This window comes from Triturus cristatus, chromosome 1_1, assembly GCF_964204655.1.
Source record: "Triturus cristatus chromosome 1_1, aTriCri1.1, whole genome shotgun sequence".
Lineage (NCBI taxonomy): Eukaryota > Metazoa > Chordata > Amphibia > Caudata > Salamandridae > Triturus > Triturus cristatus.
In genome coordinates this window covers 361793667-361815760 of record NC_140579.1, presented here as the reverse complement: position 1 = coordinate 361815760, position 22094 = coordinate 361793667, and the positions used below count along the sequence as shown (strand labels likewise).

Sequence of the window (22094 nt, the reverse complement as noted above, 5' to 3'; positions counted from 1 at the left end):
CAAGGTGCAATTCCCATGTGTAATTCTTTTGTTAATATAATTGGTGAGTTATCACTTCAAACAGATTAATAATATTACAATTAATTTATTATTCGGATTAATATAAACATGCAGAATGGGGGGGTATACAAAATTTTGTATTACCCGCTCCAGCATGACCACCTCCCAGACAGGATTTAGTGTTTTGGGGCTGGGTGGGTGCACTCCTAGAGTGCTTTGAAGTCCTGCACTGTGGGAGCAGTAGGCTCCTCTGTGCATACACCAGTTTAAACCGGCTCAGGGGCTACCTGCCCCTGCTCTGGCGCGAAATTGGACAAAGGGAAGTGGGTGTAGCCACCCACTCCCCTCACCCTCCCATAGGTGGGGTCATAGAACTAGTCCCTCTCTTCCTTTCAGTATAAGTTAGGGAACCCTTGCCATTGCAAACTAGATATCCCTGGACGACGGTCTGAAGAAGAATCCTGGACATTCGATGTTCCATTACCTCTGGAAGACGGAAGAATCTCCCTTGGAGTCAAGGAGTGACTCCCCTGCTTGGCAGGCACCCAATCTTGCAATCAAAGGTTGCAAACTTTCCCGCTCCCGCCGGAGTCCGAAGTCCCTGCATCCCAGGAAGAGGATTTCCTGACTTTTCCAAGGCCATCGTGAGTCCCCAGCGAAGCTGAGGCAAGTGAACCCCAAGAGTGATGAGGAACCGCAATCCCTGGGTACCGTGCACTATTTTCGAGTGCAACCCCTTCACGATGTTCTACGAACCTGTGCCTTGGACCACGTGTGGTCCAAGCCTCCAGCAGGAATCCCTCCGAAGATCAGAGGCCTACCCCGTCCCGAGTGACCGTGGTCCCCTGTTGAGTGAATCCTCCCGAGGCGTCTTCACGATCCCTTGCCGGTTGGCTTTGGGCCCCCAGAAGACTTTTCTACTGTTCCAAAGGGCTCCCCTGGTTGATCCAGGACTGCCCTGACTTACCCTTGCTGGGTGAGTTCCTCAGACCTTGCTGGTCTGCACCGCTGACTTTTTATCCTTTCCACGAGACTTGCTGTTACTAAGGCTTGTTGGCTCCAATCTGGTCACCGACACCGCAGTAAGCTGCAGACTTTGTAGGCACGTGGAATCCAGCTCCTGGTTGTCGTCGACGCCTCCTGGACCTAGTGGCTGAAGAGTCAAGACACCCGTGGATCACCTGAAATCACCCGACGACTGTGGGCATCCATCTTCCTTGCCCCGGGTCATTGCCAAGTGACTTTGAACACTGTCCCCTCTGCTTTCAGGTCTTCCTTCTTCTGAATCCAGGCTTTGATTCCACCGGACACTTCTCCTGTCTTCACAAGCAGCAAGTCTTCTTTGGCTCCCATTGAAAACGACGCTGCAACCAGACACCAAAAGACACCTATGTACCCGGTTTCCCTGGGTGAGGTAACTCCAGCACTATGGTGCTCCTGTGGGTGTTGGCACTAGAACTACTTACCCTGTAAGTGACTTGCTTGTAGACTCTCCCGAAGTATCATAAAACTCTAAATTTCCAATCGCGACATGCTCCATTGAAGTCAATAGGGATTCGCAGCTGTGTTCTCACACTGCATGCGTCTCCCGTGGGTCCTTTACTTACCTGTCTTGGGAGGTTTCGTGAGGCCCCAGCGCTTCTGAAGGCCCTAGGCCTTGTCCCCTTGCAAGTCATTATCTGTAAGTCTCTTTTTTAGTATATGGTCTGGTACGCCCCTAGGGCCCCAGCCATATTTGTGCTTAACTTATTGTGAAATGTTGATTTGTGAATATGTTCCTGACTTCTAATCTCATAAAGAGATTAGCAGAAAGTTGTTAGTAATAAATACATATATATTTGATATATATGCCTGTGTGGTGTCCTTTCATTTAGTGATTCAAGAGATTATAAGGTAAAACAAGCTGCTTTACATTCCTCTAAAGACTTAGCCTGAAGGCTGCTCTCCACAGCTACCACTAGGTTAGCTTTCTTTAAAAGGTTGTCTTAAACCTACTACCATAAGAGTCAAATTGGACTGGTGCAAGGTGGCCACTTTAACTAGTGACCAGCATATGCCAGGCCAACTTCAAACAGTCACATTCTGACATTTATCAGGGAAAAGCACTGTTAAAAAGTCAAAACAGTGTGAAAATCCCATTCCTCATGTTGCACTGCATTTTCCTTTAAAAATCTTAGAAAAGGAGGCATTTACGACATGTAGTAAATACCTCACCCTATTGCGGCAGATTTGCAAAGAGGGACAAAGAAGTATAATAAAGAAAACACAACACAGCAGACCTATTCAAACTATGCTCCCAGGATCTGGAGCAACATCCCCATATCCATCAGGATCACCTCAAAGCATCTCAAATTTAAAAAAGAAGTGAAGACATACCTCTATAAAGGACAATACAGCACAATGAATTAATAGTTATTGACTTTGTGCTTGCCTTTGACTCTGCACATCACTCCACTGCCTTTTGGCTACGTTTGCGCTATGAAAATATCACATGCCTATATATATACAAACATACATACATACATGATGGTTTGTAAGTATGTTTGTACGATATAATATTACTTATTCAAACATTATCATGAATTCCTTGCATGACCATCACATTTTAGCAAGTGGTGTTTTTGCAATTTAAGAGGTAAGGCAAATAGTGTTGCACACCACCTGCAACAGAATCCTATTTAACTACATTGCCTTTGTTTGCAACCTTCATGGCCCATGAATCACCTCAGTTGGGTCAGACCCTTCAGTAGTTCTGCAGTTAATTCTGTTTGTGCCACTGCCACTGCCACTTCAAAACCAATTTCATTCATCCTCCTTCCACTATTTAGTTGGTGGAGTCTCACTTTTTTTTTATTGGCAGGCATCAAGTAAATACAGTTTACAGCAACTGCCTATTATATTGCATAGAAGAGTTAGGATCTGATAAAGAGTTTGGCGGTGCGGGGGCATGGTGGCACACCACTGCCAAACTTGACCGCCACCCGCCCACAAGATTTTGAGTTTTCACATTGTCTGATGGGTGGTCCTTTGGTGTTCGCACATCGGTGCCTTTGATAAAGGTACCACAATGGGAACATCAAAGCCCTTTCCTTCACGACACGGACTGTTAAGTCTATGCTGTGAAGGAAAGGGGGAGTCTGCACAAAAGGGGCACACCATGTACTATGCAGCCAAGGACCCGGAGGCAAAAGAGGGACCTGTAGAGCCTCTTTTGTTTACTCACCATCAGACTTTCATGGCGTGCACACCGCCACAAACTCCTGATGATGAAAAATACTTGTGATATGTTGGACTTTGCCGCATATTGTGCGCCTCAGACCACCGCGCTGCCACCAGGGAACGAGGTTGTCTGGCGGTATTTGTAATACGGTGGTCTGACCACTGGTGCAGCAGTACCCAACTGCCACCGAACCTTCAGCACAGGTTTGGTGGTCCGATGGACAGCTGGACTAGTATTTGAGCCCTTAGTTTGAAATGACAATCTTCTCATTGTGTATTATCCCAAAAGAGCCTCCCACCCACCCCATTCGTGGTAACACACACCATATGTGCCTCCCACCCCAACCTGTCCCATTTCATTTAGTAAATTAGGATGGGCAATCCTGTGGTAACTGTGTTATCACCGACCTACTCATCCAGTCAAACAGTAATGCTCGGCTATGAACCACTCTGCCCAACTTATCAGCTGTGCTCATTCACGGTTCCATCTATCTCTGTGAAAATAAAGAACTGATGAAGTGGTGTGAATGTAGTGGGACATTTAGGGGGAATGTGTGTCACCTTTGATGGTTTGAGAGAACGCCTCAGCCAAAGTGTGTTAGTCTTGTCAAATGAGGTTTCTACATAGGCCTGCCCTTTCTTCCCTATGAAGGTGGGTGCTTTCAGATGACAGCTGGGGGTGGTCAACTGGGCCCAGGTTTTTCCACCTCATAGTAATGTGGTGTCTTAACAAGAACATGGTCAGGTCCAGGAATTTAGTCTAGGCTCTATCTGAATGAGGGCGGGGGGAAAGGCCTAACAGAAGTTCCTCTAAGAAATTGTTTAAACAACACCCTATAACTATTAGGTAATGATTCCAGTCCAATAAGTGTGCAAAACCCGACACAACCATAATATATGGAGAAAGTTGGCATCTGGGGAGTGGCAGTGAGAGCAGAGTAACAGGGTACCCTGGTAAATCTTAGAAAGATAACCAGCGGTATGATAGGTTTTATTCAGCATATTGAATGTAATATTTTAGAAACACAATTTGTGGGGGTATGCCAGGGTGCGTTATCTTTCCCAATTGTGCAGGGGATAACCTATATCTTCCACCCATTCCTCTCGAAGGGGAATTCTGTTCTGATCTCTAAGTTGGAGATCTGCTTCATATAGCCAGCAGGTTAAATGTATGCCATCCCCTTAGGTGTAGAGTGCTTTTATGGCAGTGTTAACGGGGGTTCCATGTCTCGGACTATGATTATCATTCTCAAAACGTGCTTGATTTGAGCATAAGTAAGGAAGTGGCCTAGATGTACTGCGTAGTCTGCCCAGAGTGTGTCGAATATTAACAGTTCGCCAGTTGAAAATAAATCAGATATGGTAACAATTTCTTGTTCGGCTCATGTCTCAATGTATTTGCGGTATGGCATTATTAAAGGCTACCGAGCACAAAAGAGGGATTGTGAAGGCATAGAGAGGTATGTGCTATGCTTGTGAGCACCGGAGACAGTACAATGCTATGGGATCTTAAGAGAGGGGGGCTTTCAGGTAAAGGGTGTATCAGACTCTGATTATGTTCTTCAACAGGGAGGCCAATCTGCAAGGGAATGTCCCGCTAACCAAGGAGCTGGCCATTGAAGTTTAGGAGTGAAATAATATTGCTCAAAAGCTGGGAATCCCAGGCTTTCCACTTCAGTTGGAAGCTAGGGTGGCCAGTGCTACTTGTCTGCGACAGTTGTGCCAAATAAAGACGCCTAGTATTGCGTCTAATTCACGTAAAAAGGAACAAGGGAGCATTAAGGGTAGATTAACGGGAAAAAAATAGATGGTGGGGAAGCACTATCATTGCAATCAAGGCTATCCGACCCATGAATGATAAGGGCAGGATTGTCCAGAAAGCGAATTTTGTCTTCAATGTCCTCCAATGTATGGTACACAATGATCCCAAGGTATTTAAATATGACCTGTTCTCAATGAAGTTGAGACTATACTTGAAGAGAAACTAGAAGTACATAACCAGTGCTGAGAAGAAAGATGCATTATTTGGACCAATTGACTCTGAGTCTGGAGATCTTTTCGAATTCAGATAGGAGACCGGGTCAGGTCTAATCTGGCATTTCAGAAATAAAGAAGATTGTCGTCAGCAAATAGTGCTGCTGCATGGAAGGTGAGCTGTGAGTGTTCCATCATTAATCGCACATCTATAAATATATATATATAGATTTGCGTGTTGCTTTACCGGATTCATTTTACATCTGGGAGTCTTTCTGTTAGAGCATGTTGTATTAATAAAATCCCACTCTTTATTTTGAAACTGCCTTTTGATTTGCCTCATTATGTGAGTGCTGATTCTCCTTTCCAGGTGTTTCTTCCGGCTTTACTGAGAGGCTTATCTTTGGAGGGAGGAATTTCTTTTATTTGGGAGTATAAAGCAAGGCAGTGGTATACCCCAGTGCGCTCACTGTTGTCTCAATTACATCTCAGTCAGAAAGAATTCCCCTTTGGGCAAATTGATTCACCAAGACCCATACAATCATACAGAAAATAATATATAATATCACCAGAATAAATCCTCACCACCATCATGGAAGCTAGAAGCTAAGAAAATACAAGTATTTTATTCAGTATTAATAAAACATATAAAAAGGTTAACAACACTATTTCACAGGAATTGTAAACAAATTGTAGACACCACACAACCTGATAAAATAACAGGAGAAACTGCAAGAACAAATATTTCTAATCATATAAACAGGCAAATACATCAGACAGAATTAATGAATTATAGTGACATTTGGATTTTGTGTAAATCAATTATAAAAATAATAACAAATGTCTCTTCACAATCTATAGTATGCCTGTTGTCAAAAAGCGTTGACGCATTTCGGTGGGTCTCAGTGCTTAAACACCACCTTCATCAGGACTAAAAACGATGTCTCCCACAGCACACTAAAAATCTGTTCCGGACCAAGGGTACCTGTATTCAATCAGCTGCGACCATCCTTCTATAGTCACATTTCGAGGGATTGTAGAACCTCACTCCTATTAGGTCACCCTTATTAATTTGGTGAACCGTTCTCCAAATCTTATGTTACGCACAACCAGTGATGTCAGGCGAGGGACATGTATAAATCCCTTTCTTAGGTGCTCCTAAGAGGGGATGTGAGAGAGGATGTGGTCCGTCGGCTTAAACTGCCGACTTTGGTGCAGGAAACCAGGGTTCGAGCCTCGAGGTCGCGTCTCCTGTGATTTTGGGCAAATCACTTAATCTCCCTGTGCCTGAATATGTAATGTAAATACGGTGCTCATGTACAGCGCTCCAATACCTTCGGGTCGACTTCGCGCTATATAAAAGATGCAAAAAAATAAACTCAATTATAGTACCGCCTCCTGAAATTCTTTTTAGGGTCTAATGCTGAAAACATAGTCCCTTTAGGGTAATTCTCTTGATAAAGCCCTCTTCGATAAATCTTACTGTCAATCGGAAGATGAATGCAGGGTAAACGTGCCTCCGAGGTCGGGAATCTCTTCTCAATTAGATCACCAGTGGCTCCATTATCATGGCAAAGAGCAGTGATGGGTGCCCCTACCTACGGAAAGGGAGCTCGAGATACACTGCCCTCCCTGAACCCTAGCTGTTGGGGTCGCATATATGAGGCAGATCCATTTACACCAATTAGGGCCAGCATCTATCCCTGTTAAGACCTCCACCATGTAGTCCCAGTGGAGATAGTGAAAGGCATTACTAGATCTAGGGCAATAAATTCCGTCAACACGATGGTTATGGGAGGTGCTGCAACCTTGAATAAAGCCCAATTTGTTGGAGTGTATCAATGCAGGAAGATTGGGAAGCAGTCGGTTAGCCAGCAATTTAGTAACAATTTTAAAGTCAGCATTGAGAATAGATTTTGGGCAGTATCAAGACAAGTAAGAAGACATTTCCATCGAGCTCTTGTGGGGTTTTAGCATCGTAGAAATGATGGCTTCATTTAAATAATCTGGGAGGTGTCCCTGCTCCAATGGGGGAGAAGTTCTCATTTTCAGATTGTTAAATGCGCCAACTTGTGTGCCAGGGCTATGCCATGCCCTTTCTGTCCACTTTTCCAGAGCACTCACCTTCTGCAAGAAAGTGCTCCCCACCTCGGTCTTTGAAGTGAACGTTCTTGCTTTTTTGAGAAAAGGGGACATAGAAGTGCTGCTGTTGAAAGAAAGGGGCACAGGAATCTACTCCCTTGATTCTTGGCCTCCAAGAAGGGCAGAGGCTTCAATACTATTCTGTATCTGAGACTCTCGAATTTCTTTGCTTGTCAAGACAAAATCTAAATGCTGTACCTGAGTCAGGCCCTTACGGCTCTGAATGCACAGTATTGAATGGGTTCCCTGAATCTCCAGGATGCCAGTTCTCCACTCATAAGCATTACCCCCACTTCACAATGGGATCGCAGCACTATATTTTTGCAGTACTAACCTCACTTTCACTCCATTTTCACCCAAGTGATGGCTGTTGTTGTGACCTCCCCAAGGGGGGCAGATGTCCTTTAATTTCCATACTGCAATGTTCAGCTGTTGAAGGCTAGGTCCTTCCCGTTGACCTTAAACTATCTGGCCTGCACCCTGACCCAACTGCATTTTCTCAACTTCCCCACAAAGCAGAAGATGTCCCATGCCGTCCCAATGCAGAGATTGGTTTTCATTGGAGTGATCCTGAACACCGCCTGCATGATGTCGCAGAAAATCTTGGAAATTTGGAATATGATCCTGAAGTTTAATGTTCTGAATCTGAATGATTGTGAGCCTGTAGGTTGTTCGCCTTTTGGGTTTGATTGCCTCACGCACCCTGTTGGTGTCTCATATCATATCAGCTGGCGGATAAGATTCCTTCATTGGTGCTTCATTGGTGCACCAGAAAGTGGTGGCTGAAGCATCAGCAGAATGTCTTTGCTAGTGTGATGATTTCCTGATAAGTCTTCATGGACCTCAATTGGTTGATGTACTCTTCCAACTTCAATATAGGTCATCCCTTCAATACTCCTTGGTCACAGGGCACTGTTGTTAGAGGCACCTCTTCATTGGGCTGGGCTACGTATCTGGGTGCATGATAGTGAAAGACGTTTGGTCCATATTGAAACAATGTAGGCACACAGATTGGGTGGAGCTGCCTGCAGTTCCCCTGGTCCTGAATGCATTTATTCTCTACATCTTGGGATGTGTTGTGGTTCTTTTGAATAAAAAGGTCACAATCTATTACTTCAAACAGTGCAGATTGGGTTCCCGGACCCTATGCTGGGAGGCTTTGTGCTTGTGGCAGTAACCTCTGCAACACAGCATTTTCCTGTTGTGAGCAGTCTAAACGTCAAACTGGATGCCTTGAATCGCCTATTGCTGGAGGATTACAAAGGCAAGCTTAACTCCCGTGTGATAGATATGATCTTCTCCCAGCCTTGACCTCTTTGGTATGGTACTGAACAGGGACTTCCCTCTATTCTGTGCCTTACACATTCCACCCCTTAGTTCCCTGGAGGACACCTTCCAGCTTAACTGATTTTAGGTCCTGCTTTATGTGTTACCCTCCAATTCCACTTCTCTTGAGGATTCAGCAGAAAGTGCCAGAGGTTCACAAATACAGATTTTTAATGCTGCTGATTGGGCAAGGAGGATTTGGTAATCTGATCTGTTAGAAGTCTGTATTCAGCCTCATCTTCCCCTCCCAAACGGAATAGATCAGCTTGTGCAGTACGATGGTCAGATCCTTTACTCCTATCCTAAGACACTTCATCCATATGGGTGTAGATTGAGCACTGTCAATTGAAGACCTTCTACTATCAGTCAGAATTTGGAGATTTCATCCTAATTGCCAAGAAGTTAGCCGCCAAGTCTTTATATGCGGGTCACTGGGATAAACATGGTTTTTGGTTTGAGGCTCATGGCACTGCCTTTTCAACACATTTATGCTACTTGTCAGCTGATGCTCAAGACTGTTTTCTTGATGGCATGGAGTTGCAGGCAATGTCAATCCCAATCCAGCCACCCTTTACTGTGTTCTATTCAGTCTACAAACTTGTTCATCTTTCAACCGAAAGCAGCATCAGCCTTTCAACTGGGCCAGTCCATCACACTTCCATTATTCGTTCCTCCTCTTTTCCAAGGAAGAGAACCGGCTACACTGGTTGGTCCCTAGGCAAGATGCCTCTTGCTTTGTGAATTGGATAAGACCAGAGTGACTGGATCACCACAGCATTCCAGTAACAGATACTTGTTTAGCAGCCACTTGGCTTTCATTGCATACTATTGCCAAACATAACTATCTGAGTGATGAATATTTTCTGGGTAATTCCCACCACCACTCCCTACCTCTTTATGGGTATTGGTTTGGGACTCATTTTTTAGGAGAGGAAGGAGAGGAATCGACAGAAAGAAATACATATCAGAAGAAAATGTTGCTTACCTTCTGTAATGAATTTTCTGGTTGATATTACAGGTATTGCAGGTTCCTCACCACCTTCTCTTCTCCCCTTCTAAGATAGTTCCTTCATAATATGAGTATAAGAAATTCTGTTAATATATCCACTGCTTTATTATCTGAAGTGATAAGCCCTTTTGTGTTCTCTATGGATGCCTCGGGTGGGTGTGGAAAAAAGTTAGGAATTCATGCCAGTACGCCAGGCGGCACTGCATATAGGACGGTGTCTGTACATCCTGGGTGGGAAGAACATCATTTCCAGGTGCTACCTAGAGGTGCTGAAGAACAATTACTGAGGGGAAAAAAATCATTGAATTATTATTTTCCCTGTGGATTTGCATTCATTGTGAAATATTCAGGAAGGTATAGTATACACCAGAAAGATCGTTACTAGTGGCAAGTAAACTTTTCCTATCTACATCCAAAGCAAAGTTTCACCAGCAGAAATAATTTTACTGTTTAGAGAGTGAGTGAGTGTATGTATGTGTATGTCTCCCTCTTCCAGTGCTCTTCTTTGTGCTGCACCTTCTTTTGTGTAGCATGGCAGCTAGTCAAATGCTATAGCTTTGAGGTCAGGGTACAGAGTTGCGGGGATTTATGGTAAAAAAAGTGAGTCTAGGATTTTGCTGTGGGCAATATGGGAACTCAAATTAATTGATTTACATAACAACGTAATTTTTTTACAGTCACCAGCACAGTGGAGCAGGACAGTTCTTGTTTATATGCAGTGGTGCAATGTTAGTTTATCCACCCACAGCCCCTCCACCCTCCAGCATTCAGATATTGCACATTTAATATTGACCTGGTTTCTCATCTAGCTGTGAGATCCTGGACTCACATTCCTGCTGTGACTTTTGCATAGGGATTTCAAATCAATGTTTCGTAAATAACTAGGTATTCTTCTGTGTATTAACTTTCTCTATTTTAATATCTGCGCAGTTCCAGGACTATTGCACTTGTATAGCTTTAATAGTCTGCATTTGGTGGATTTTAGCATCTGTTGATTTGGTTGTCATTTCCAGCCAAGTGTGTGTTCCCATATTAAACCAAAAGCGATGCATAGATCTTTTTCAAGTGCTTGGCAAAGAAGGGTATTACATGGAGAGAAGAGCAGATCTGATGGTAAGCAAGAAGATGCACATTATCAAGCAATCCTGTGATCTTAAGAGCATGTTACCCGGTAAGGTATCAAATAATCAGTGCAGGGAAGGGGGTTATCGATGGATAGAGTGAGGAGCTAAATGATGGCTCAGTAATATATAATGAGTCAGCATGCTAAACTTTCTCTAGTATAAGATGGGAGTGGACCTAGGAATACATAAATTGAATTGTATGGTTACATATGCAAAATCATTTCTCAAATCTATGATAAAATTCGGCTTGCTTTGAAAAATGGTATGATAGTTGCTTCCAAATTACACAGCACAAAGTAAGAGGATCTTTTAGAATTTGGTGGAGTGGGAGCTCAGCCATAAACTGGAGAGACTCCTGCTACTTAGAGGTGGGTGTGCTTCTGTATTTCCAGTGGCAGTGGCTCATTTGACTTTGTTGTTAGACACCCATTAACAGGTGGCCGTATCGCAGTAGTGGTGGACCTGTCCTAATTAGTGTGGGACCATCACCAACTGAGTTACCCTTCACAGTTCCAGAAACGCATGGTAGAACCAGGCAAGTTAAAAGAAGCAAAGTCACTGATATGCTAGGAGACAACTATCAGCACGTCTGGGCAATTGTTATTCTGCTTTTTAATTCATTGATTAAAAGTATAAGAGGGTGCAGAGGAGGAAAACACATGGTAGCCTCCTGAGCACTCAAAAGTGATGGAAGATATCTAAAACCGAGTTAGTAACAAGAGGTTTTCAGTAACAGAAATTGGTGTCAGAAAGAGAGAGGAAGTAAGTCCTGATAGTGAATTAGAAATCAATGTTAGAATTGGGAAAGATGTAACAGGACCTGACAGAAATGCAAATAACGGTGTTCTCCTGTCTGCATCCCTTGGTGACTGCTGAGAGATTGTTCATACAGGCCCTCACTCTATTTCCCTAATCATGACATTAACCTGCAGTGCAAGATAAGTTAGGACTCCTGGCATGGCAGAGAAAGGCTTGGTGCAATGTTGTTTTTAAGCCCTGAGCTTGTCTCATTGCGCCAGAATGTGCATTCTTCAGGGTGTTAAAGATCAAAGTCTCTGAGTCCAGCAAAGCCTGGCAGAGCATTCTAGAGGTCTATATTTAACTCTGACCAACCAAGGTATATTTATTTTATTTATTTAAATAAAACGTTTCATTTAGCGTGAACAAGACCCATGAGGGTTTCAGAGCGCTTTACAATTGAGCGATAGAGAGGAGGCATACAGATCAAAAGTACGGGGGAGAAAAGCTCTAGGCCGAATCATAAACAGTCTAAGCATGTACTGGGGTGAAAGATATGAGTCAGAGCAGGCCTGGAGGATAGAGGAACTAGAATGAGTGAAGCTTAGATGAGAAATGGAGATTCTTTGTACAACTAGCTTCAGCTTTGTAACAGAAAGTAAACGCATGAGAAGAGTTAGGATTTTCGTGCATTGCGTAGCTTAAAAGATCAAAGGACTTAGGTGATGTCATGATTTTGGCGTTGATACTGAGCAGGCAGGGAGGTGCATTACTCCAAACCTCACTGGGACTCAAGCTTTTAGTAGCAGAGAAGGTAAGCAGCATGTGCAGACTGTTGACACCGATTGGTGTGAGGCCTTATGTTTGCAAGGCATATACTACACAAAAGAAATGCCCAAGACGCGTTAAGACACACTGCATGTCTCAGAGCACAAAAGTCTCACAAGATTCGCAATGGTGGCGGCCATCATACATCCATGCAGTATAAGAGCCTCGCACTTCAGAGCCTAGGCAATTGAGATGTTTAGTTGCAGCAGCCAGAATATTTCTTATCAGATATAGGAACACGAGCACTATCGACTTATTGGGTTCAGGGACATATTCTATAACAATACTTGAGATCACTTCACTAATCCAGACTTTGATATGGCACACTAATATTGTCATCCTTTCAAATGTAATCAACTCTATCTTTGCAAAATCCACACTTGTGAACACTTTTTAAATATATTTTTTGGAGCACTGTACGGTATTAACCAACGGCCGCGCTTCCTCCCCAGTGGGTCTGTCGACCATTGGCAGACACTGGTGAAGGCTGAAAAGGAGGAGGAGATAAGTTCTCTCTCCTGCTCCGGTGGTGAAAAAATGCAGTAAAAGGCCTCCATGCATTTCAGGGAGGACTCATTGAAAGGGTACAGTCTCCCCTTTCCAATTAGGCCTCTCTGAAACAGTTTCCTGGCTGTGGATTGTGGTCGCGCTGAGATCCATGGCCAGGAAACCTACTAGGCCTCCAGGGACTAGCAGTTGGGGGAGTCGGCTCCCATGGTGAATGTTCCGTCCTCCCCTGAGGGGCAAAAGCAATGAAAAAAAGGTTTTTCCCCTGGGGACATGATTGAACACCCAGGGGAAGGTAAAAAAAGCATATTTAAAAAAAAAAAAAGAAATTAAATTGTTTAGGTGATCGGACGTCGTGGTGAACAGGTCGACCCCCCCTTCCAATAGGGGCATAAAAACATTTAAAAAAAGATTTACACCTCCCAGGGGAAGTACAACCAGCTATACATATAAAAATAATGTGAAGTGGTCAGGGGGCTTGCCCTCCTCATATAAGGTCAACCCCCACATAGGCCTTATCACGCCCCCCCCAGGGGAAAGCAAAAATTTCCCTAAAAATATCAAATAAATGTAGATGGAGGTCGGCCCTGAGCACATGGGTCTATCATCTTTGGGACTCATTTCTTTATATAAATGTGTGTTTTCCCCATGTTGGGGTGTTTGCACCCCCGCCATGGGAAAATACACATTTATTAAAAAAGCCACGCTGTAAACATATGGCAAAAATGTGCCGCATTATGCTACATAATTTGCGTTTTTTGTCGCATAATTTAGTCAACCCTGTCCCTTAATTGGGTGCTTTCCCGACAGTATAATTTAAGTGGTGATACCACTGTGTGCTTTCACAAGGAGCACATCTGTGCACAAAGTGGCAGGGGCTATTATGTGAGTGTGTGCTTCTGAGATCAAAGGTAGATTTTTGGCTTTAGGAAATTAATTTTATATTGGCAAAGGCCCAGCAGCCTCACCAACAATATAGTTTTACATATGCCATGACAAAAGTGGGCTGTGGTATTAAGTATGTGGCAAGGTGAAGTCATACTGTGCTTTTTATTTGTCTTTTTTTTATTTCTTTGGAGAACCTGCAAATTCAGGAAAACAGATACATTTTGTGTTTATTTAATGTTGTACACATATCACACCCACTGACAATACTTCTGTCTTTTACGTAGGACAGTGTTTTAGAAAGAAGGTTTTAGCCAGTCAGCAGAGATTGCGTCTTGGTGATGACTGCTGCCCAGGCCCTAGCTGAGGTTATGGAGGACAGCTCTGAGGCAGGATCAGAGACTGAGAGAACAGATATTGAGACTGCATCTGAGAGAGAAGAAAAGGGAGAAGAATCTGGAAGTGATTTTTCAGTTGGCGAAGTTCCATCTGACGACTCATCTTCCAGCAATTCTGAGGGATATCACGATGACAGTCGCCCTATCCCTTCGCTAGTACAGTCTGTGCAGTGGAGCAACCACAGCAAGTTAGATCAATCAAGAGAGCTGGCATATGCGGTAGCAAGCACAGATGGAGTGCTCACTTGGCAACCCCTCAATTTGGTTCAGCACCAATTTCCACCATTCACTGGTGACGCTGGATGTAAGGTTCCCTCAGCAGATCCCACGGACCTCAAGAACAACCGGCCCATATTGCTCCTATCCTTCACGGCAAAAGTCACTGAGAAGACCGTCAACACACAGCTAACAAAGTTCATTGAAGACAACTCCATCCTCCACCGCTCCCAATCGGATTCCGCAGCAACCACAACACCGAGCCCGCCCTACTCACCGCCACAGATGACATCTGCACCCTCCTCGACCAAAGCCACACCACAGCCCTGATAATACTCGACCTGTCAGCAGCATTCAACACCGTCTCCCACCGGCAGAAGCCAAACAATCAGACTGCCACCCTTCTTCTCTGAACCCACGGAAATCAACTGCGGAGTACCCCAGGGATCATCACTCAGCCCAACCCTCTACAACATCTACATGGCACCCCTCGCCACCATCGTCAGACAGCACGGCCTCAACGTAGTATCCTACGCCAACGACACCCAGCTCATCCTCTCCCTCACCAAGGACCCCACCACCACCAGACTCAACTTCCAGGAAGGAATGCAGGACCTCACATCCTGGATGAGCAACAGCTGCCTGGCGCTCAACTCGGAGAAGACAGAAGTCCTCGTACTCGGAACCACCCCATCAGCATGGAATAACACCTGGTGGCCCACCGCACTCGGCAGCCCTCTGACCCCCACAGACCATGCCAGAAATCTCGGCATCATACTCGACTCCTTCCTCTCCATGAACAAGCAGGTCAACAGGTCAACTCCGTCGCATCCAGCTGCTTCAACACCCTCCGCATCCTCCGAAAGACCTTCAAATGGATCCCCCCTGAGTCAAGGAAGACAGTCACCCACGCACTCATAACCAGCAGATTGGACTACGGAAACACCCTCTACGCCGGCATCAACAAATCTCTACTCCGCAAGCTCCAGACGATACAGAACACCGCAGCCAGACTCGTCCTCAGCATCCCCCGACATGAGCACATCAGCCAACACCTACGGAAGCTCCACTGGCTCCCCGTCGGGAAGAGAGTTACTTTCAAAATACTCACCCACGCCTACAAATGCCTCCACAACACAGGACCCCAATACCTCAACGAGAGAATCACCTTCCACGTACCCAAAAGGAAACTTCCGCTCCACCAACCTCGCCCTCGCCGAAACACCACGCATCTGCTGAGCCAGAACAGGGGGAAGAGCCTCCTCCAACATCACGGCCAAGATCTGGAACAAGCTCCCTATCGACATCAGACGTGCCCCCTCCCTGAACACCTTCAGGAAGGCTCTCAAGACCTGGCTCTTCGACTGAACGGACTGCTGTCCCCCCAGCACCTTGAGACCATTACGCGTGAGTAGTGCACTTAAAACTCCCTGATTGATTGATTGACTGAAAGTTGATACAGTCAATTTTTTGCCAATTGACTACAGCGATCTCTTTTTGGATGTTTACTTCGTTGAGAAAATTGTGCAGCAAACAAATTTGCATGCCAAACAGTTTCTGAGGGAGCACAAAGGCATTCTAGGGCCTTATTTTAGGGCACACCAGTGGATTCCCACTTCACTTGAGGAGGTGAAGGTATATTTGAGCCTTTGCTCCAAAAGGGATTAATGCCCAAACCAAGCTTGTAATCCTACTAGTCTACTCGCACTGTTTGAGTAACACCCACATTTGCACCATACATGAGCAGAGATCGATCTTTGCTATTTCAGCTTATGCTGCATTTCAGTGACAGTTCTGCTAAATTGCCCTGAGACCGCCCAGACCATGACAGTTTGTTCAAAATTCTGCCTGTTGTGGAACATTTGTCTACCAGGTTTCCAGAGATTTATACTCCTGGAAAGAATATATCCATCAATGAGTCATTGATCCTGTACAAAGCGCGGCTACTGTTCAGGCAGTACAACAGAGCAGCAAAGAGCTCGCTATGGCATTAAGTTGTGCATGCTGTGTGAGAGCGCTACTGGCTATGTGTACAGCTTTAGAGTGTGTACAGGTAAGGACTTCACTCTTAACCCTGTAAGTTGCCATCACTAGGAGTCATGGGAAAAATTGTATAGGAGCTTGTCCAGCCACTCCTTCACAAAGGTTGTAACCTTTATGTAAACAACTTCTATACAGGAGTAGAGCTGTTAAGTGAGCTGTATAAAGCTGGCACTGTGGCATGCGGTACAGTTCATTGTCACTGCAAAGGATTCTCATAGGAGCTTGCTTGTAATAAGCTCCAAAAATCCCAGAGCACGTTCGGTTCCAACGAACTGCTCGCAGTCAAGTTCTCTGATAGGCGTGATGTGTATGTGCTCACTGCAAATCATGATGAGAGCACTTCCCAGTCACAGTTTGGAGTCAAATGGCGGACGTTCACAAGCTCAGCTGTATAACTGATTACAACAAGTACATGGGGAGAGTGGATCAGAATGACATGGTTGTTCAGCCATACAATGTGAGCCGTAAAATTCGCACATGGTATAAGAAGCGGTTACCCACCTGATCCAGATGGCAGCATATAATGCATATATTGTTTCTTGTTGGATGTTGATGTGAGTGCACTGATCTGTTGGAAAGTCTTGAAGGTGATGTGTGAATGGCGAGTGAATGGACCCTAAAGCGGCTGGTGCATTGATGTGGCTTTATGGCTAACTTTCAGTAGTCTTTGTTTCAATAATCAGATACTGTGATAGGTATTTGTGCTTTGGAGCTAGCATTTCTGGAGGTGCTAAAACCAACTAATGTTAGTGGCGGACTAACTTAAAAAAATGAGTACCAGAATTATATCTGTGGCGGTAGTGCTACTTCATTGCAAGGGTGACAGAGCATCCTTACTACTTCCTCTCTGGCATACTTGCACCACTCCTACATCCCGATTGAGTAACAGCCAACTGCGGCTGACCTCTATGTCCCCCCACCTAATTTGTATACAAATAGTTCAGTTTTCACTGCCCGTCACCACCTGGAAAACACTGGTGGTAAGGGGCAGTGAAAACTGTCTAATGCCCCCCTTGGAGATAACACCCATGGCGAGAGGATCTTTTTTTTTCAAACAGAAAATACAGCTTTTAGATTTTGTTTTTGAAAGTGAAAAAAACAATTGATGGATGGCTCCGTCATGTTGATGGAGCAGTTTGTCAAACGTAAAAAAGACATTGACAGACACCGTCATGACGGCCAATGATTTTGAATTGACCTCCAACTTGGCGGTCATTTCTAAATTTGGCGGGCGGAGCAGTCTCAATATGACAGGCATTAAGTCCTCCACCAGGGTGATAAATCTGCCCCTTACTAAGAACTCATTTTTTTGCAATCTAAACACCCAGAAGTCTCCAGTGTGGTGCAAGTTGCATTAATTCTGTTCACTTTTCCATAATGCTCTTTAAAACTTTACAGTGCAGCCCCATAAATGGGGCAGCATTTTGATCTGCACAAGTCGGGTAATACTGGGTGGTAGGAATTTTTTAGATTCCTGTGGGTCCAGAAGTTTCCATCACAGAAATGGAAGGAAAATGCATTGTTTCAGGCCAATTATGAGTTTTCCGGTTCATTGTGGGTGAGACTACCACATGTGAACCATGCAAGGTACACCACCTTGGACTAGTTTAAAAAAATGTCTGAGGTTTGCATGAGTGGCGCCATAGGACGGCTCCAAATACAGCAGCTGCCCCTATTGCTTATCTCTCAATGTAGCGCTTTAGGGCCTTTTGTGTCATGGTCTCTTGGCCTCCCCACACAAGTGAGGCATCCTTTTTATTGGGAACTCAGGGTGGTAGGAAATTTGTTGCTCCCCGCAGTTTCCATATTCCATCACAGAAGTATGAGGAAAATGTGTGTTTCTTACCAAAGTTTAATATTTTGAGTTTGATGTTTGCCAAGGCTTCTGGGTTAAATTACCTGGTGAAATCCACACATGTCATGCATACCTGGAATCCTCTGGTTGTCTAGTTTTCACAAATCTGCAGTTTTGCTAAGTTTGCATATGTGCCTGCTGAGGTAGGACCCAACATCCATAGCTACCTACATTGCAAAAAAGGGTCAGTGTAAAAATATGATGGGTCTATGTTTTGATTTGGGCCCTTTCCTGTCACAGGCACTAGGGCTACCAACACAAAAGAGGTAGCATTTTTATCAGGAGACTTAGGGGAATGCTGGGTGGTAGGAACTTTGTGGCTCCCCACAGATTCCAAAACTTTCTATCACATAAATGTGATGAAAATGTGTTTTTTTAGTCAAAGTTTGAGGTTTGCAAGAGCTTCTGAGTAAAACGAAAACCTGGTGAAAGCCATGCAAGTCACCCCATGTTGGATTTCCCCAGGTGTCTAGTTTTCAAAAATGTGCAAATTTGCTAGGTTTTTGTAGGTGCGGGCTGAGCTAGAGCTCAAAACTCACAGCTACCTACTTTGCAAAAAAAATAGTCAGTTTTGAGTGGGAAAATGTGATGTATATATGTTGCATTTTGGGACTAGGCCTACCCACACAGGTGAGGTACCATTTAGATCAGGAGACTTGGTGAAATAACAATATTATAACATCGTACTAGATATATTCGCCTACTAAAGGATGTAAATGTAGGGTAAATTGAGCGTTGCCCATGCCCGATAAAACAACTAAACTTTACTAAAGTGTCTCCTTTAATAGTAGAATCAGGGCCCTCACTTAGGTCTGCCATTCTTTACATTATAGTGAAAATACATTATATATTTTAGAGGGGCACTACCTTTATTTAGGACTTGCTATCATCTATCTAGTTCTATAGATAACTGTATGTGGGATTGTCCTTAAGTGAATGAGTGCCCACAAAGATTTGGACACAGAGCTTCAGATTTTGCTCACACTAGTTGATATACTGCTCCAGCGAAATATTCAAGCTCAAGACATAGCATTGAATAGTAGATACTCAGTAACAGACATAGCATGCCAGAGGAGACTTTTAGACTCGACCATCTATGCTTGAGGTGGCCTTTAAAGACAACAGTGATATGTGAGTTTTGTATTGTGAACTGTACTCCACATGCCACATGGGGCCTCAAGCACACTGTTACAATTCCCCATATGAGACATTAATAATACAGTGCTACAAGTAAGACCTATAGATTAAGACAGGATATGCCCAGTCTGGCTTCTGAAATGTACAAGAGAAATATGAGTTTTCTTCTTACCAAGTTCTATGAAGTTTTTTTATTGGAAACTAGCTGAATACATGATGAAATTATTCCAAATAATTCGATACTTTCCTCAATACAGAGAAGGCAGAAACGATTTTTAGGAGTGTGTGTGCTTGCAACACTTGATGGTATGAGCTGACAGATGGGGTGTGGTGGGGAATACATGTGGAAGAACTGGCATGCAAGGAGATGCCTGGCGCACACAAAACTTTGAGCAGTGTACACATACTAATAAATAACTGGGCCCATGTTGCATCTCTGACCACAGTTATAATATAACAGTCTTATGGGGTCTTGGGTGCATTGTGTACTTGACTGGCCTATGTAGGATGCATGGGATGCTGTGTGACTATGACCTGCATGTGGGGGAATATAGGGTGACGCATTGATAATTTGACTGGCAGATGGTGGTGTGGCTGGAGGCCATGATGGTAATGAGTGGTATATGGAGAAATTACTGGTTTATATCTCTGCATTGTCTTTTATATTGGGGATGTCTGATGGCGCATTATAATAATGCTATTGATTTACAAATAAAGGGGATGCATAGGCATAGTATGTTAGGAATGGGTTGACTGCAATGTTAGGCAAATAGAGTGTTGGGACATTCCAGGTCAGTCATGACATCTGACAGTAAATCGATTGTTCTCAGTTGATGCTGCACCTGGATGTTACCTTACCTGTGGATGAGATGCTTTAAAATCTACTTGGCTTATACTGTAGTCCACATCTTTATCACACTGGCGACGACTGGGCAAGAGCATCCCAACAACTGTACCCTAGTATGGAGTATGCTTCACACTAATTCTACTTGTATTGAACCTATCTGTGCCTTGTGAAGAATGCAAATGGAGACCTGTGAGGGACCTTTAGGGATTTTGAAGGTATTCAAGTGCGCTGGAAAGGGTTGTATGTGTTACATAGACTTCACTGGTGAATGTGGTTTCCACGAGCGCTTGTATTTCCGCGCTCATGGGAATCACGCCGGGTGTTGTGTTTCAAGGTGGGCATTCTGGAGTGGGAGAGACGGTTTGCCTGTTGGGGTCATTGATGTAACGGACCCGGACTGAGAAGCCTGGATTAAACCTCCCTGCATACCTTGACTTCTCTCTTCGTCATTTATTTATATTTCGTGAAGTCTGATACTTTTTCCACATTGGCGACGAGCGGGCACGGATGGCCTCGCAAACTTAAAAATTCTACATTATTTTTATTTTTATTTTCCTCGTGTGATGGGAATACTAAAGGAAATAATTATTGCCTTTCATCTTTCATCGGCTTAATTGTGGAATACATGTGTATTTTGCCTCAAGCAGTAACATAAGAGAGCGAGTGCCAACATTTTTAAGTCTAAATCTTCATCCGACGACCGCAACTCAGCTCATTGGAACTTCTGACCTCAGAAAGGATTTCCTGCGCACTGAACTGAGAGCAAAGGGAATATATGGACTCGGGAACGGCAGAGGGCAACATAAATTGTTTCAAAATAGTGAGTACTGAACGCTGCATAGCCTCTTTTAAAAATTATATTGCGGCTCACTCACCAGCTTGGAATAGAATCCTCGGACCCGTTTACCTTCCATATTATTTCTTTGAGCTTACACGCACGCGCGTCATAAGGAGATAAAGACGTCGTGACGCTACTCCACACGTTGCACTTTGACCCTACGTGCCTCCATTTTGAATTAGCATGATTTTTTTTTTCTGTTTTCTCTTATTTTATTTATCACGGAGAACGATGAAAGTTTACATTTACCAGCTGCTGAACGATCGTCGGGTATGGTGAAGAATCAAAAACAGAGGAAGGCAAATGCTAAATAACACGCACACTGCATGTCGGCAGGTACTTTATTGGTTTCAAACTCTACTCATTTAAAAGTGCTGCGTTTACATTTTCCCTGCATATTGGTCTGCTGCTGTTGCACGATTGTCATGTATGGTGCAGCATCAAATATAGAAGAAAGCAATTGTCAATAACACGCATACTGCGTGTAGGTAGGCACTGTATTAAAAAAAAATATATATATATACATATATACGTATACATACTTTTCTTACACGTACATATATATATATACAAAAATAGAGAAAGCAATTGAACTAATGTTAATATAAATACAATTGTGCGTTTAAGCATCCCACTTTAATCCTTAAAATCACTTGTTAACATTTACAATTGTTAGGTGATATGTCGGGCATTGTACCACCTCCTTCTTTCCTCTCATCATCGGGCGATCCTCCTATGCCATGGGAGGTGTGGGAACACGTGTTTTTAGGGTACGTTGAGGTTTTAGAAGGAGAGGATTGTGAAGCAGAAAGGAAATTATCCTTGTTAAAACATTGTCTAGGTGGATTTGGACTAAAAGAGTTTAAAACACTACCTCCTTTAGTCAGTCCTGGAAGAATTAATGTTTATCAGTATGCTTCCTCACAACTCAACTTACGTTTTGGGAAAAAAAAAAATGTGGTCATGGAAAGATGAATTTTTTACTCACGCAAACAACGTCCTGATGAA

The 22094-nt window shown here is 43.9% G+C and overlaps 1 long non-coding RNA gene across 1 annotated transcript in view; it reads right to left on the bottom strand.

Annotated features, from left to right (window-relative positions):
- The window catches only part of LOC146870214 (uncharacterized), a 295346-nt gene extending 274186 nt beyond the window's left edge, over positions 1 to 21160 (bottom strand). Inside the window, exon 1 of the long non-coding RNA XR_014959359.1 lies at positions 21124 to 21160. This is a non-coding gene — a long non-coding RNA (uncharacterized LOC146870214). The remainder of the gene's footprint in view (positions 1 to 21123) is intronic.
- Between the last annotated feature and the right edge of the window lie 934 nt (positions 21161 to 22094).